At 36.7% G+C, this 16,527-nt stretch overlaps 1 pseudogene across 1 annotated transcript; it reads left to right on the forward strand.

The window, feature by feature from the left end:
- The first annotated feature begins 7,778 nt into the window (after positions 1–7,778).
- On the forward strand, positions 7,779–11,878 carry LOC137726485 (TMV resistance protein N-like; annotated as a pseudogene). The gene is made up of 5 exons (XR_015962795.1): positions 7,779–7,895; positions 8,328–8,963; positions 9,085–10,192; positions 10,368–10,667; positions 10,771–11,878. The product of XR_015962795.1 is annotated as a TMV resistance protein N-like (transcript).
- The last annotated feature ends 4,649 nt before the right edge of the window (positions 11,879–16,527 follow it).

Consider the following 16,527-nt stretch of genomic DNA (forward strand, 5'->3'; position numbering starts at 1 on the left):
GATGAATCCGAAACCCAAGATGAAAAAGCGTCCAAAAGTGTACAAAAGTGGGAAGAAGGAAAAGGTTAAAATGTCGAAATCTGTAAAGGTGGAAAAGTGTGGGATATGCCTGTTGTATGCCAAAGATGCTGAGAAATTGAAATTTGATGTCATGTCGGGGGAGCCACAAGTAGAAGAAGACACGGGACTATTACACGAAGTCAACCTGCAGTTTCATCTACCATGCTTTGAGGAGTCAACTCCGAGATTTGAGGAATTTGTTTTAGTTTGAAAGTGTTATCTGATTACCCGTCCTTGTTTGTAGAATATATTTTTCGATATATGTAAACGGGTGGTTTTTGTGTTTATTTGGGTTCTAACCTTGTATCCTGGAGTTCAAATAAGCAGAAGACAGTTTCACGATCGAGTACAGAAGCAGAGTATAGGCAGTTAGCTTATACTGCTACAGAGTTATCCTGGTTACGGTCTCTATATAAAGATCTCCATTTGCATTTGGTTCAACCAACCATTTGGTGTGACAATATTTCTTCGATTGCTCTGGCGTCCAATCCAGTTTTCCACTCGTGCACTAAGCATCTGGAGGTCGACTACCATTATGTTCGTGAGAAGGTTGTTCATAAGCAGCTGTTAGTAAGTTATGTGTGTTCCCAGGACCAGCTTGCTGACATTTTTACTAAAGGAATTCTTCTTCAAGATTTAAGTTTCTTGTCTCCAAGCTTCCAGTTGTTCCTCCACCTGTTAACTTGCGGGGGCTGTTAAACGAAGTCAACCTGCAGTTTCATCTACCATGCTTTAAGAAGTCAACTCCGAGATTTGAGGAGTTTGTTTTAGTTTGAAAGTGTTATCTGATTACCAGTCCTTGTTTGTAGGATATACTTTTTGATATATGTAACTGTTGCTTTTCTGTTTTCTATTTTGAATTTCAAATCTCCTTATAATTAGGGTTTTCAAACCCTCTGACGTAATCGTGAACAGCTTATAAATACAAAGCATCCCATGGTTGAATGGGCATGCAAACAAGTGAAAAAACCTGTGTTCTTAATTTTTACAGGGACAACATGATTTGAATGCCAGTGGAAGTGATGAACCTGAAGCCAGTGGAAGTTACATATCGGAAGATATTTGGAGCGACGTAATGAAGAAATTATTCTTTCATTTCATCATCCATTAAAGTTACACAATGATGTATATATATGCTAGTGACTTACTAGTATTAGCCAACTAACAAATTTACATCTTTATCCAACTAATCACTCACTAATTACAAACTACCATAACTTCTTTATAACACCTTCTAACAAACTTAACTGTTTACAGTTTTACCCTTATTATCCCCCCTCAAACCTAACTGAGGTAGCCGAAGAGAAAGTTTGTCCTAAGAAGATGAAATATGTGCTTGGACAGTGCCTTGATGCAGATATCTGCAACCTGATCTTGAGTGCACACAAACAGAACTTGAACTTGATTAGCCAGCACCTGTTCCCGAATGTAATCAATCTCCACATGCTTAGTTCGAGCATGGAAGATTGGATTTCTAGCCAATGAAATGGCAGAAATGTTGTCACACCAAATTTGAGGAGAAGACGGAAGAACAATACCAACATCAACTAGGAGCTTGCAGATCCATGTCAATTCAGCTGCAGTGTTGGCCAATGATCGGTATTCAACTTCTGTCAAGGACCGAGCCACAGTAGGCTGTTTCGTAACACTCCAGCTTATAAGGAAGTCTACCAAATAGACACAAAATCCCTAGTAGATCGGCGATCAATACTACAACCTGCCCAATCGGCATAAGAGAAAGAAGTGAGAGTAAGAGATTTAGCACATTTTGGAAACCACAATCCAAAAGACAGAGTGCCCTTTAGATATCTGGGAATGCGTTTGACTGCCTGAAAGTGAGCTTGTCTCGGGCTGTGCATAAATTGACAAACCAAATTGACAGCATAAGACAGATCAGGCCGTGTCCACGTTAAGTATTGCAAACCACCAACCAAAGACCTATATTCTTCAGGTTTATCAAGCAGAGAATAGTCGTGATCCAATTTGGTTGTACTAAGTGGAGTGACACAAGGTTTGGAACCTTCCATATGTGCCTTGGAGAGAATATCGAGAATGTACTTCTGCTGAGAGATGAGTATACCAGATGATGACCTCTTAACTTCAATACCAAGAAAATAATGAAACAAACTAAGATATTTGACAGGGAATAAAGAACTGAGTTGAGAAACAATTGCTTGACAGAGTTAAGCATCGGGTCCAGTAACTATAATATCATCAACGTAGACCAAAATGAAAACCAATGCAGGATCCTTCTTTACAAATAATGAATGATCATTTGATGAACCTGAGAAACCTAGAGACTTCAAAGCAGTGGTTAATTTGTCATACCAAGCCCTGGGGCTTACTTGAGCCTATACAAAGACTTATGAAGATGACAAACATGATTGAACTTAGTAGGGTCTTCAAATCCTGGTGGTTGGATCATAAACACGGATTCTGTCAAGGTACCATGCAGAAAGGCATTGCTAACATCAAGTTGATTGAGAAACCAATCAAACTTAGCAGCTAAAGTGAGAAGTAGCAGAATAGTGATAGGCTTGGTAACTGGACTGAAGGTCTCAGTATAATCAATGCCTTGTTGTTGATGAAAGCCTTTGGCAACAAGCCTAGCTTTGTACCTATCAATGGTACAATCTAGTTTTCTTTTGATGCGAAACACCCATTTTGCACCAACTAAGTTCTGAGTGGGATTGGCAGGAACTAGAGACCAAGTGCCAGTTTGAATGAAAGCATTGAACTCTTCCTGCATTGCTTGTCTCCAATGAAGATGTTTGGATGCTTGAAGATAGGTGGATGGTGTATAATCTAGAGATAAATCAGAAGAGATAGGATGCTTGGTTGCCATGAGTGCTTTGGGTTTAAAGATACCAGATTTGGATCTGGTTTGCATGGTATGAGTATTGAGAGGTATTGGGGGCTCATAAAGTGTATTAGGGACAGAAGGAAGATGAAAGGTAGGTAAGGTAGTAAAGGAAGGTACATTGGGAGTTGATGAGGCAGAAGACGAAGGTAGAGTCGTAGGTAAGGTAGAAGATGAAGATGGAGAGGGCTAAGATATAAGAGGAAAAGTCAATGTGGTGGGAATAGGATTGGAGGTCTACAATTGAGAAGAACTAGAGTTGGATCTTAGTTGCTGAAGATGATCCTGTTGAGCAAAGGGAAATGTTTCTTCATCAAAAATCACATGCCTCGAAAGATACACTCTGCTAGTGTAAGGATCAAGACATTGATAACCTTTGTGATTCGAACTGTACCCTAAAAAAACACATTCCTTGCTTTTGGGATCAAGCTTGGAAGTTGCATAAGGCTTCAACTATAAGAAACATCTGCAGCCAAAGATTTTCAGTGAGGTGTAATCTGGAGTTCTGTGAAACAATAATTCCCAAGGTGATAATTTGGTGGTTGTTGACATTCTGTTAATGAGATAAATAGATGTGGCAAACGCTTCAACCCAATATGAATGAGGAACCTTGGATGCTGCTAGGAGAGTTCGAGCAGTTTCAACTAAATGCATGTGTTTGCGCTCAACACAACCATTTTGCTCAGGTGTGTGAGGGCAGCTTAGTTAATTGGAAATGCCATGTTCTTGAAGAAACTGAATAAACTTAAGACTAAGAAATTCCCCACCAGAATCAGATCGCAAGATAACAATTTTAGCACTGAGTAAAATTTCCACCAACACTTTGAATTGCACGAAAGTAGTAAAGACATCGGATTTGGATTTAAGAGGAAAGAACCAAGTATACTTGGTGTAGTCATCAACAAAAATAAGGTAATATCGATATCCATTAACAGAAATGAGTGGTGCAGGACCCCATACATCAGTATGCAGTAGCTCCAGAGGCCTACTTAATGTACAAGAAACAGAAGCAAAAGACAGTTTGGAACTTTTGCCTCGAGCACAATTGGAGCACATAGATTTATTTAAAGCATTGGAAACTGAAATACAAGACTTAGATGCTAGTTGATTTAGTATTTTGAGTGCAAGGTGACCCAATCTTTGGTGCCAAGTATGTTGTGAAGCTTTAGCATAAGCTGCAAAGGCCTTTTGATTACTAGCAATAGAGAATGCATGAAAGGGATAGAAACCAACTCTCACAGGGCCTTTAAAGAGCATTTTCTCCAAAGAAAGATCTTTCACAATAAAGTGAAAAGGATACAAATGAATAGAACACCAATTATCAAGGATAAAACGATTGGCAGAAATCAAATCTTGCTTAAGATGAGGAACATGCAAGACATTTTTAAGATCATAACAGTGAGAACCAGAATTAAGTGTAGAAGAACCAAAATTGAGTATAGGCAAACCTTTGCCATCATTAATATACACTTGTTCAGGTCCAGTGTATGCCTCAGGATTCTGCAAATTTGTGGATGAATGAGTCATGTGCGAGCTAGCACCAGAATCAAGAAGCCAAGTAGGAGTTGTGGAGGCATGATAAGCAGCTGGAGAATTCTTAGTACCAAAATTAGGATTCATGCGCTGAGGGCACTCAACAGCTTCATGATCCAATTGACGGCAAATTTGACAAGAGATCTTTCTGTTAGAATTGTTGTACTGAGAGTGAGAACCATGAGTGTAACGATGAGTACCCGGATTACCACGATTGAATCTTTGATTGCCCTGAAGACCTTGATTATTCCTCTGTGGTCCACGATTGTTGTAATGGCAAAATTGAGAAAAGTTGCCACGATTTGGAGGACCATAGGATTGTGAAGAAGATCCATTCTGAGTAAAGAAGGCTTGAGCACCAAAGTCGCCAAGTGGTGTTGGAAGAAGACCAGCAGAAGCATTAAAGGCTTAAATTGGGGCAGATTATGAGGTTTTCTTGCGAGCAATCAATTGAAGCTCCTTGCTCAAAAGCAGCCCATGAAGTTCATTAATGGTGGTTGAACCCAGGCGAAATTGGATTGCAGCAATGAAAGACTCATACTCAGAAGGCAAGCCATGCAAAATTACAAATTAACTTAGAATCTTCGATTGGGGCTTCGACATTCGTAAGAGCATCTGCGATTTCTTCAATTTGTTGAAGATAGAGCGCAGTCGTAGAATCACCCTTCGTGATGCTACGAAGACGAGAACAAAGCTCGTGAATGTGCGATTACGATGTAATTGCAAGGCACGATTCCAATTTGGATCAGAGCTCACGGGCCAAATTAACTACAACAGTGTACTGAATTAGGGCATCTGATAGGGTAGAATTGATCCAAATCAAGATATTCTGATCATTTTCAAACCAGAAGATATTTCGGCGGAGCAGACAACGTGTCGTCAATGATTCCTGTGAGATTGTACCGGTGAAAGATTGGAGCGAACAGAGCACTCCAAATGAGATAGTTTGTCGTTGTGAGCTTGATTGGCACCATAAATCCAATATTTTGAATCGTAATTGACGATGTTGCCGAGGAGAGAGAAGAATCAGGGCAAGAATGCGTCAGAACTGGATGAACAAGAGAAGCAGATCCAAAAGAATGAGAGCCAGCCATGGCGATTTCTAGGGTTTGAAGATTCGAAAAGGAAGAAGCGAGAAGCAGAAGGAGAGGATCGAATGTCGTAGGACTTAGGCGAGTGATACCATAATGAAGAAATTATTCTTTCATTTCATCATCCAATAAAGTTACACAATGATGTATATATATACTAGTGACTTACTAGTATTAGCCAACTAACAAATTTACATCTTTATCCAACTAATCACTCACTAATTACAAACTACCATACCTTATAACACCTTCTAACAAACTTAACTGTTTACAGTTTTACCCTTATTACGACGAGTCTGAAACAAGTTAGAGTGATGAGTCTAAAGTAAATATTGAACTTATATATTTGGGTTCTGGAGGCGATGAGGGTGAGTGAAGCCAACAATGTACCATGTACTGAAGATCTTTCTGAAGATTGTTCCTCATGATGTAGATTCCACTTATTTCAGCTTTTCTAGAATTTGTTTTCCTCTCGTTATCGTTTGATCTGTAAATGCGCATATGAAGTGGAACTAGAAGTTAAGGTTTATAATTCTTAGATAAACACTACAAGGTGGCAATTTGCTTTTTCTGAGCTATCAAATCAACTAATGCGTAGTGCGTAGAAAATAACTTAAGCAAAGCAAGTTTCACACTTGGTTCACTTTTGAATTGGTTAAAGTATGCGGAATTTCTTACTTTTCGTGGAGGATAGATCCAGTAACTTGAGGTCTATAGCTAATTGATATTGCACGCCATCATTTAGCTATTGCAATTTCTTTTTCTGGTAGCGGTTCACATGTATAGGACCAACTGGGGCATTGGTCATTCGATTTGGAGTTGGACTTACCGATGCTCATCTCACATATATTTTCTCAGCGTACCAAGTTTTTCTTGGTGTGAAAGTGGCTCGCTCGCATAACGACACTTCACTTGTTCCATAAGGCAGAGGGCATTCACGCTGGAAGACCAATGGTGTTGCCACAATAAGGGCTACGGTGGGTTGTAGTCCAGGGAGGATTTGTAGCAATATGGATATATACTTTAAGTGTGTAGATATAATAGACAAAAAAAAATGTGTAAGAAGAATTATTTTTAATGGAACTAGCCCAGTGAGTATTTAGCACAATTAAAAATATAAAAATTACCACGAAAATTGTGATGTCATTTTGTTCAAGATTATTCTGCTTTGATATAGTGGGGTTTATATTAGTTTCAACCAATTTTTTAATATTGTCTTTACTTTAACTTTCAGTGTTTTGCTTTGATCTAGTTGTGTGATTGTAATTGAGATATCAAGTTTTCTATCTTCTTCTTGTGTTTAAATCTAAATATATGTGAAATTTGATAATTCATTGTAATTTTGTTAGTTTGCAATTGCGAAGCTTATTGAGCTCCTGCCAGGCAAGTTTTAAGTAAATAAATACCAAAGTTAAACTTAAATTTTTGCATAAAATAAGTATGTAGCCAAAACCAAAAATATAAAAAAATAAAAATTTGATTTTAGGGTAATTTTTTTAGCTAGGCCACTCATAAAATATTTTCTGGCTCCGCCCTTGTGGAAGACTAGATTAATCAAAGTCCTCCACTAGGAAACTTCTTGGCAATGTATTGGAAAGGTCGTTTTGGGACCACTGTGTCGACACTAGCTAGTTATAAGTCAAAACTTAGACATTATTTCCATTTGAATGGCCTAAATGCTTTCAAGGTTTCAACATTTTGCAACTTTCTTGCTCAATTGGATCATCGTCTCGGGTGCAACTTGGTCAGTTCTATTCATCTATAATCAACTACTTGTTCCGCTTTGTTCTCTTGTTTGATTAAATGAGATCTCAAATTACATCTTCATTTGAGACTACAAGTAAAAGTCACATTTTGATTTTCTATAAATGTAGATGAGACGTAATATAATTTTTGCATTTCAATTTTTTTTTTTCTCACAATTAAAAATGCTAAAAGGATAAGATACATATTGATCGTGGCATAATAATTTAGTATTCAACTACTCGAAGTATTTTAACCATTAGATCTTTTATTTTAAAATAAAAAACTAAAGCTAACAGTAACACATTCGAAGCACCCGATACTCCAAGCACCCAAGAATTTTTATCCAACTATTACAATTTTTTCCACTTTGCATTAAAGCATCTGTCCCTTTTCTTTCTTAAGTCGAGATCAACTATTATTCTAATTACTTTTTTTGGTCAATCAACTATTACAATTTATTAAATCAAAATCTGTTATAATATATTCAAGCAAGAAGCGACTGGTTTCTGTTCTCCAATTTCTAGAGAGTAATACTGGAAGAAATAGAAGCGCTGGAGAGTGAGAAGAAATCTAAGGGAAGAAGACTGCACTTTTAACAAGATTCAGTTAAGTCTTCTTCTTCATCTTCTTCTTCTTCTTCTTCTGTACAAGAATATGTTGGTTTTTGGTTACAAAACTTTTTAATTCCCTTCATTGCTGAACATCTTACCATAATTATTGCTGAACATCTTACCATAATCATTGATTTTCAATGATTATTCTATGTTAATTATCAATTTTTATTCCATCGTACGTACCCTGTGTAGTTTGGAAAATCAACAGTAAGAATAAATCTTTGCAACGGTTAGATTCCTTACCACTCCTACAATTGCAGTCGAACCCTTCAATTAGTGAAAGTTGTGTTGGTTTTTAGCCTTATAACATTATCTTGGTGAAATATGTGTTGGTTTTGAGCCTTATAATATTATCTTAGTGAAGACGTGTTGGTTTTTAGCCTTATAATATTATGTTAATAAAATACCTGTTAATTATTTCAGAGAGAGAGAAATGGAGTTCACTGGGATTTTTCAAGTTTTCGTCATCATTGTTATTACTATCATGACTTTGTTCTACACGATTCGCCGCGGATTACTAACTGTTTCTAGTTGGACTGCTTCTAATGCTGCGTCTAATGATGCTGCTAATGATGATGATGACAAGGATGATGATATCCCTCCAAACCAAGAAAAGTATGATGTGTTTATTAGCTTCAGAGGTGAGGACACCCGCCTTACTTTTACCAGCCATCTTCACGATGCCTTACTTCGCAAGAAAATCGAAACCTACATAGACTACAGGCTTGTAAGAGGAGATGAAATCGGGCCTGCCCTTTTAGAAGCAATCCAGAAATCAACACTTTCGGTAATCATTTTGTCAAGAAGCTATGCTTCTTCCACATGGTGTCTGGATGAACTTGTGCATATCCTAGAATGCAAGGAAAAATATGGCCAGATGGTTATACCCATTTTTTACGACATTAATCCATCAGCAGTTCGAAAACAACAGGAGAGTTACGCACATGCATTTGCTCAACTTGAAAAACGATTCAAGGGTAATGACAAGGTGAACAAGTGGAGGGCTGCTTTGGCGACTACAGCCAATCTATCCGGATTCGATAATACAACCAAAAAATGGTGACTAATTCTCTATCTTATACTGATATTGACTCGTGACCATTTGATTTATACAGTATTAATTAAACATACTTATTACTAACTATTGTTTAGCCTTCATATTAATGATTATATTTGGCAGGACGGAGGCTGACTTAGTTAAGAATGTGATCGAGGAAATTTGGACCAAATTGACTCGTGAATCATCGTGTGATTTAAAGGGCCTGGTTGGAATTGAAAGCCGCATCGAGCAAATCGAGTCCTTATTATGCATTGATTCACCAGATGCTTGCAATACTGTAGGTATATGGGGAATGGGTGGGATTGGAAAGACCACCCTTGTTGAAGCTGTATTTCATCGGCTATCATGTAAGTTCGAAGCTTGTTGTTTTCTTCGAAATGTTCGGGAGAGAGAACAAAGGGATGGGCTAGTTCAGTTGAGGAATACAGTTGTTAGGGAAGTATTCAAGGAAAAAGATCTAAATATTGAAACTTCAACCATAGGATCAGCTCTTATTAGAAAGAGGTTAGGCCGTACAAAGGTCCTCATTGTTCTTGATGATGTGAACGATTCACGTCAGTTAGATCAGTTACTTGGAGATGGTATTGGGTCCGGTCCTGGAAGCCGAATCATCATAACAACTAGAGATAGGGACCTACTTGACGAAATTGTTGTAGATGATAAAAACATATATGAGGTTAGGGGACTGGAACGTGATGACGCTCTTCAGCTGTTTCGTTTAAATGCTTTCAAGAATAACACTCCTATAACATATTATACGAGGTTGTCATCAATGGTGGTGAGTTATGCTGGAGGCGTTCCATTAGCTCTTAAAATTATGGGGTCCTCATTTCATGGCAAAAGCAGAGAAGAATGGGAAGAGGAATTGAACAAACTGAAACAATTTCCAAATGAAAAAATCCAGGATGTGTTGAGACTAAGCTATGATGGATTGGGAAGAAATGAGAAGGAGATATTTCTGGATATTGCATGTTTTCATAAGGGAAAGGATATGGATGATGTAAAAAGAATGCTAGATATTCGTGGCTTGTTTGCAACATCCGGAATTAGAGATCTCATTAAGAAGTCTCTGATATCAATTGTTTCTACGAGGAAAACCTTAGAGATGCATGATCTGGTACAAGAAATGGGCAGGGCAATTGTTTTGGAACAATGCATTGAAGAGCCAGGCAAACGCAGTAGGTTATTCATTGCTGAGGATGTCTATCATGTACTGAAAAATAGTACGGTAAGAGCCAAAGTCATTTGCTTTGTTGAGAAAACAAAACTTGAACTTTCTTCGGGAAGACACCTAAGGAAAACTCTTTTATAATAAACAAGTCAGATTCCTGCAAATGTAGTTTCGGTTAAATTTTGTTATATGTACACTGTATTCACATTTATACTTTGCTCTTGATTGTCAGGGAACCTCAACTGTTCAAGCCGTATTCTTTAACAGGTCAAGGATTCAAGAGTTAGACTTGGATGGTGCAAATTTCAAACAGATGTCTAAGTTAACATTGCTAGGTGTGGATAATAATTCTACCTCTAGGTTTGGCCTCTACGGAAAATTAAACTCTTCTATAAATCTTCCCAATTCTCTTCGTTACATTTTCTGGCATGCATATCCTTTGGAATCTTTGCCGTCAAAATTCTCTGCTATAAATCTTGTTGAGCTTCATATGCCCGAGAGCAACATTGAGCGACTTTGGAACGAAGACAAGGTAAATATGCATTTTTTAATTCTTGTATGATATGCAATCATGCAGAAAATTATTCATGTGCTAAGGTATTGATGCTTGCTGTTTCTTTTCAATTTTTTTACAGAATCTTATGAATTTAAAAGTGTTCAATATGCGTTCCTCCAAAAATCTAACTGAAGTTCCAAATCTTTCTCGGAGTAAAAAACTTGGGCATATAAATCTTGATTACTGTACAAGTTTGGTTGAAGTTCCTTCATATTTTCAATATCTTCACGAGCTTACTTCACTTTTACTTGCTTGGTGCACGAGTCTCAAGTATCTTCCGAAGATGCCAGGCAATATTGAATACTTAGGGTTACGTGGCAGTGGTATAAAGGAATTACCTCCATCAGTTTGGTCTCACCAAAAAATTTCTTCTTTGGATATTGGAGATTGTATAGACCTTAAGAAACTTCCAAACAGCATTTGTAAGCTGAAGGTCTCCGGTTATTTTAGTCTAGACGGCTGCTCATCTCTTGACGAGTTTTCTGAGCTTCCCAGGGATATAAGTGTATTAGATTTGACTTGGACATCAATAGGAGTATTGCCCATATCATCAATGGAGAGTCTCATTAGTCTCACTGCAATTAAACTGAATGATTGCAAAAGACTTGCAAGTCTCCCGCCCAGCATCTGTAAGTTAAAATCTCTGAAGGAACTTGATCTCACTGGTTGCTCTAAATTTAAAAACTTCCCAGAAATCTTGGAGCCAATGGAACGTCTGGAGTTTCTTAGTTTTGAAAAAACAGCGGTTAGAGAGTTACATTCATCAATCGAGTTTCTCGTTGTTCTAAAAAAACTTCAACTGACAGGTTGCAAAATTATGAGTCTTCCCACGAGCATTTGTAAGTTGAAATCTCTTGAGAGACTTGATCTCACTGGTTGCTCTGCATTTTTCAAATTCCCCGAAATCTTGGAGCCAATGGAACATCTGGAGTTTCTTCGTTTAGCAGGGACAAAAGTTAAAGAGCTTCCGTCGTCAATCAAAAATCTAGTTGGGCTTCAAACTTTAGATCTTCGTCTGTGCAAGAATTTTGAGGTCTACCCAGACAGCATCAACAATTTAACCAATCTTAAAACTCTCAGCTTTCGTCACTGTTTGAATCTTAAAAAATTGCCTCCCTTCTCAGTCGGTTTGCTCTCTTTGGAAAACCTAGACCTCAGTTACAGCGGGATATTAAAAATCCCCTGTGGCCTCATTTTCTTATCCTCATTAAGGTATTTAGAACTGAGTGGAACCATGATTAAGAGCATACCTGCTAGCATCAAACAAGCTTCTGAGTTGCAGAGCCTGCGCTTGAACAATTGCAAGTGGCTTCAATCTTTACCAGAGCTCCCAGTGCTACAAATTCTTGAAGCAGATGGCTGCACATCACTGAAGACAGTGTCAAGTTCAAGGACTGCACTCGTACAAGGATGGGGTAAATATGAACTTTTTCGAGGGGTACTCAAATTTTATAATTGTCAAGCATTGGATCAGATTGCAAGGAGCAACATAATGGCTGATGCACAACTTAGAATTATGCGAGTGGCAACTGCTTCGTCAAAGTTCAGAAGTTCAGAAGTAGATTATGTATCTCTCTCTCTCTCTCTCTCTCTCTCTCTCTCTCTCTCACACACACACACACACAGTTGCGTTGTTAAATTGAATTAGGCTTATTTTGTCTCAACAGATTAAGGTTGGGGCAGCTTCTGTTTTCCCATGAATTAAATAATCTGACATATATAAATGTTGCAGGAAAAGGACTCTTATCCACGGCCTTTGCTTACCATTGTTTATCAGGGAAAAGAAATTCCGAATTGGTTCAGCTATCAAAATGAGGGATCTTCAATCAAGCTTCCTCCATATTGGTTTCGAAAAGGTTTTTTGGGTTTCGCTTTCTCTGTTGTTATTGCATACGATGTTCATCCTCTTATGTGGGTAGAAGTTAATTTCCAATTCAAAACTAGTCATGGTGAAAGCATTACAGTCAGTTGTCCTAATTTCTATTCCCCGCGTAAGGATGGAGGATTGTACGACTACAATTTCAGTCGATATCACGTGCATGTGTGGTATAATGCCTTTGAACCTGCAGTAGAGGGAGCAAAATGCTCCACTGATTTTTACAAGTTTGTCACTGAGGCTTCTGTTGAGTTCTGCTCCGTGGGTACTTATGACTATCTAGAAGTGACAGACGATAGAGAATTGATGAGTCCAAAGCCCACGATCAAAAGGTGTCGAAAAGTGTCGAAAAGTATGAAGATTAAAATGCTGAAATATGTGAAGGTGGAAAAGTGTGGGATATGCCTGTTGTGTGCTGAAGATGCTGAGAAATTAAAATTTGATGTCATGTCGGGGGAAGCACAAGTAGAAGAAGATACGGGCCAATATGATTCTGAAGACAGTGGAAGTGATGATCCTGAAGCCAGTCGAAGCTATGAGCCTGAAGAATCAAGTGATGAGTCAGAAACAAGTTCGAGTGATGAAGCTGGTGGACGTGATGAGTATGAAGCCTGTGGAAGTGATGAGTCTCTTGAACATATTGAAATGTAGCATTTAGATGGGAAACCTTCAAAGCTGAAATGAATGGGAAACCTTCAAAGCTGAAATGAAGTCTTACTCTACAGTTGAGGTAGTTCTCACTTAATTCCGTTTTTCTTGGATTTTCGCACCTCTGATTTTCTTTGGAGTAAAATCTCCACACATCGATTTCATTTATTCTGACTTTACTTTGCTCTATTTACGTGCGTTATCAAATCAATTGCTTGTTGGAAATTATATATTATAATATGAAATATTATAATATATAATTTTAATAATTGAATGAAAAATATTGTTAATCAAATTTTTAGAAAGATTATGTTGTTTAGTTGTATTCTCTTGATAAGTGATGTATACTTATAGATGAAAAGTTACATCTCTTTGATAAGTAGAAATTGGATTCTATATAAACCCATAAAACCATTAGTATTAAATAGAGAAAATTAGAGTTAATTTTTACTCTTGAGAAATAGGGTTTCCCCACTTTGTTTCTCTCATGCTTTGTGTGTCAAATTCCGAGTCGTGTCTTGAGAGTACGGAATATATAAAGTTCACCAGAGTCCGAAGATTGAAGTGCTTTGACTTCGGATTATAGATTGTTGAATCCTGGGAGATGGACGCCTACCGAACTACAAGCACAAGAGTAGGGGCGAAATTCTATCTTTAGGACATTGCATTTATGCAAGCCTCAAACTCCAATTTTGTCAGTTATTCTAACTTTCTTTCTAGTTATTTATATTAATCTTATATATAATTGATGTTGTGAATTTCTTTATAATTATTATCATTGGAATTATATTATTATTTTTCATATTTTCTAATATTGCTCCAACATTGGAGGCTACTGGTAGAGATGTTAAAGCCTTGTTTATCTAATAGAACATATCTTGTTTTGTTGCAAGTTTCGGTGATTGTTCGCTGGGTCCTGGCACCTCTTCGCTGGGGTCGGTGACTGAAGACATAAGGAACTGCTGAAAGAGATCATTGAAGAACCTTCCGACTTAAATTCCCATGCAAACAGTGCAAATGGGAACTAGATGATTCATTCCTTTGCTCTTTAGATGATTCATTCCTTTCGATTGAGAAAATTGTATGGGATGTTCAAAGCTGTACGTAAAGCAAAACTTGGTTTGGGGCATATTGTGTTTTTGCCACTACCACTTGTCATAATTTGTGCTAGTTGGGGACTTCTTTCTTATAGCTTGAGAGTCGCCACCACATGCTAGCATGAAAACTCAATGTAAAGGGCGCACTAGATCGAATTCTTGGAGCTGGACGTCTTACTCGGGACGACTAAGGAAATTGGTTTGATCGGCTCAACTGCCATGAGAGAAAAATATGAATGGCCCGATTGGACTAACATCAGCAAAACTCATATCCTTGTTTGAACCAAACAAAGATTAGCAAACTACAAATTTTATTTCGGAGAAATTAGGTTCACATTCTTTTTTTTTTGCTACTCCATTGATTAAAACTCTAATCCTTTTTAATTTTTGATCAAGATCCTTGGGTATTAATAACATCATTAATTATTTCAATAATAAATATTTTCCCTTAGTGTTAAAAATGTTACAATTATATATTTATATTTATGACTAAATTTTTTATCTTATATTTTTATTTTTAGTTTGTACCCATTTTTAATTTGCAAACCTTTTTTAATTTGTACCAATTTTCTTTTCAGTTTTAATTTGTACCCATATATTAATTTCTTTTTGTGCCCATATGTTTTAAAGTTTTATTTGTATTTGTGCCCATGTGTTTACCGTCACATGACATTGTATAATTAATCAATGATAGAAAATTTACATATATATGGTATATTTATGTTTTATGACTAAACTTTGTATCATATGTTTATATTTTTAGTTTGTACCAACTTTTAATTTGCAACTGTTTTTTAAATTTGTAGTATTTCTTTTTAGTTTTTATTTGTACCCATGTATTAATTTCTTTTTGCGCCCATATATTTTAAAATTTCATTTGTACTCAAAATTTTTTAATATTTTATTTGGACCCTAATTTATTTATAATGTACCCATTCTTCTTTATTAATGTATCACTTTGTTATATGTGAAATGTACCAATTTTTTTTAACACTATGGATATATTCTTTTGCCATTTATTATTTCTTATTGTTACATAGTTTTTATCCATTTATTCAATCAAAATGTTTGAATTTTTTTATTGTAGTCGTTTATAATACTATTATAATGAGGGATTTTAAATTTATAGGATTATAAATCTCATAAAATATAATGTCAAAACTATAAAAATATAAATATTAATAGTAATATAATGAGGTGTACAAAGTCAAGGGACTTTGATCAAACTTTGAATACCATTAAGGTTTTAGTCAAAGAGTGTTAGAGACTAGGGACCGCATCCAAAGTATCCATTTTATTTCAGATTAAAAGAAGATAACATTAAATTTTATTTGAAAAGAAAATTCCAATTTTCCCTTCCAGTTTAATAAATTATATTATATTATATATAGAATGGTTCTAGATTCACCCTGATATCTTTTTTCTTCACACACATTATAATCTCACACTTACAAGTTTGGATGTAACTTCATTCTCAAAGTCCATACTGGGGAAAGCCGTGGATTTATATATAGAATGGTGCTAGATTCACCCTAATATCTTTTTTCTTCACGCACATTATAATCCCACGCTTACAAGTTTGGATGTAACTTCATTCCATACTGGGGAAAGCCGTGGATTCGACTGTAATTTGTTGGGTGGGCACTGGGCATTGGGATCACACCAACTATGGAGGAAGAATCGATCAAAATTTGAGTTCAGATTATGTGTTTGTGTGGCATAGGGTCGTCGAAGGCAAGGGTTTGAAGTTGAGGGGAAAAGGTGCGGGTTCCGGGTGTTGTATGCTAAAGATAATGAGATATATTTACACTAAAACCTCTCACTTAACTGTAGTACTAAGTGGCGAGCCAACAAGTTAAAGAGGGAAAAATAAATGAGATCTCAAATTGTGTCTCTCCAAACAAGACTACAAGTAGAAATCACATTTCAATTTTCTGCATATGAAAATGAGACATAATAACTTTTACATTTCAAATTTGGTTTATATCACAAATGGTCCCTAAAATTGAACCACACCATCAAGATGATCTCTAAAATTGAAAATCGATCAATATAGTCTCTAAAAATAGATGTCGCAAATCAATGTGGTCCTTTACTCACAATTATGTAAAAGATTATGTTACATGCTGATGTGACATATAAGTGGGTCCCCTAAGTCTTTTTTTATCGTAATTTAAAAAGTTGTCAACCCAGAAACCCAATCCTGCAATCACCT

This window comes from Pyrus communis, chromosome 5 (assembly GCF_041283825.1).
Source record: "Pyrus communis isolate YQ-2024b chromosome 5, ASM4128382v1, whole genome shotgun sequence".
In the NCBI taxonomy this organism is placed as follows: domain Eukaryota; kingdom Viridiplantae; phylum Streptophyta; class Magnoliopsida; order Rosales; family Rosaceae; genus Pyrus; species Pyrus communis.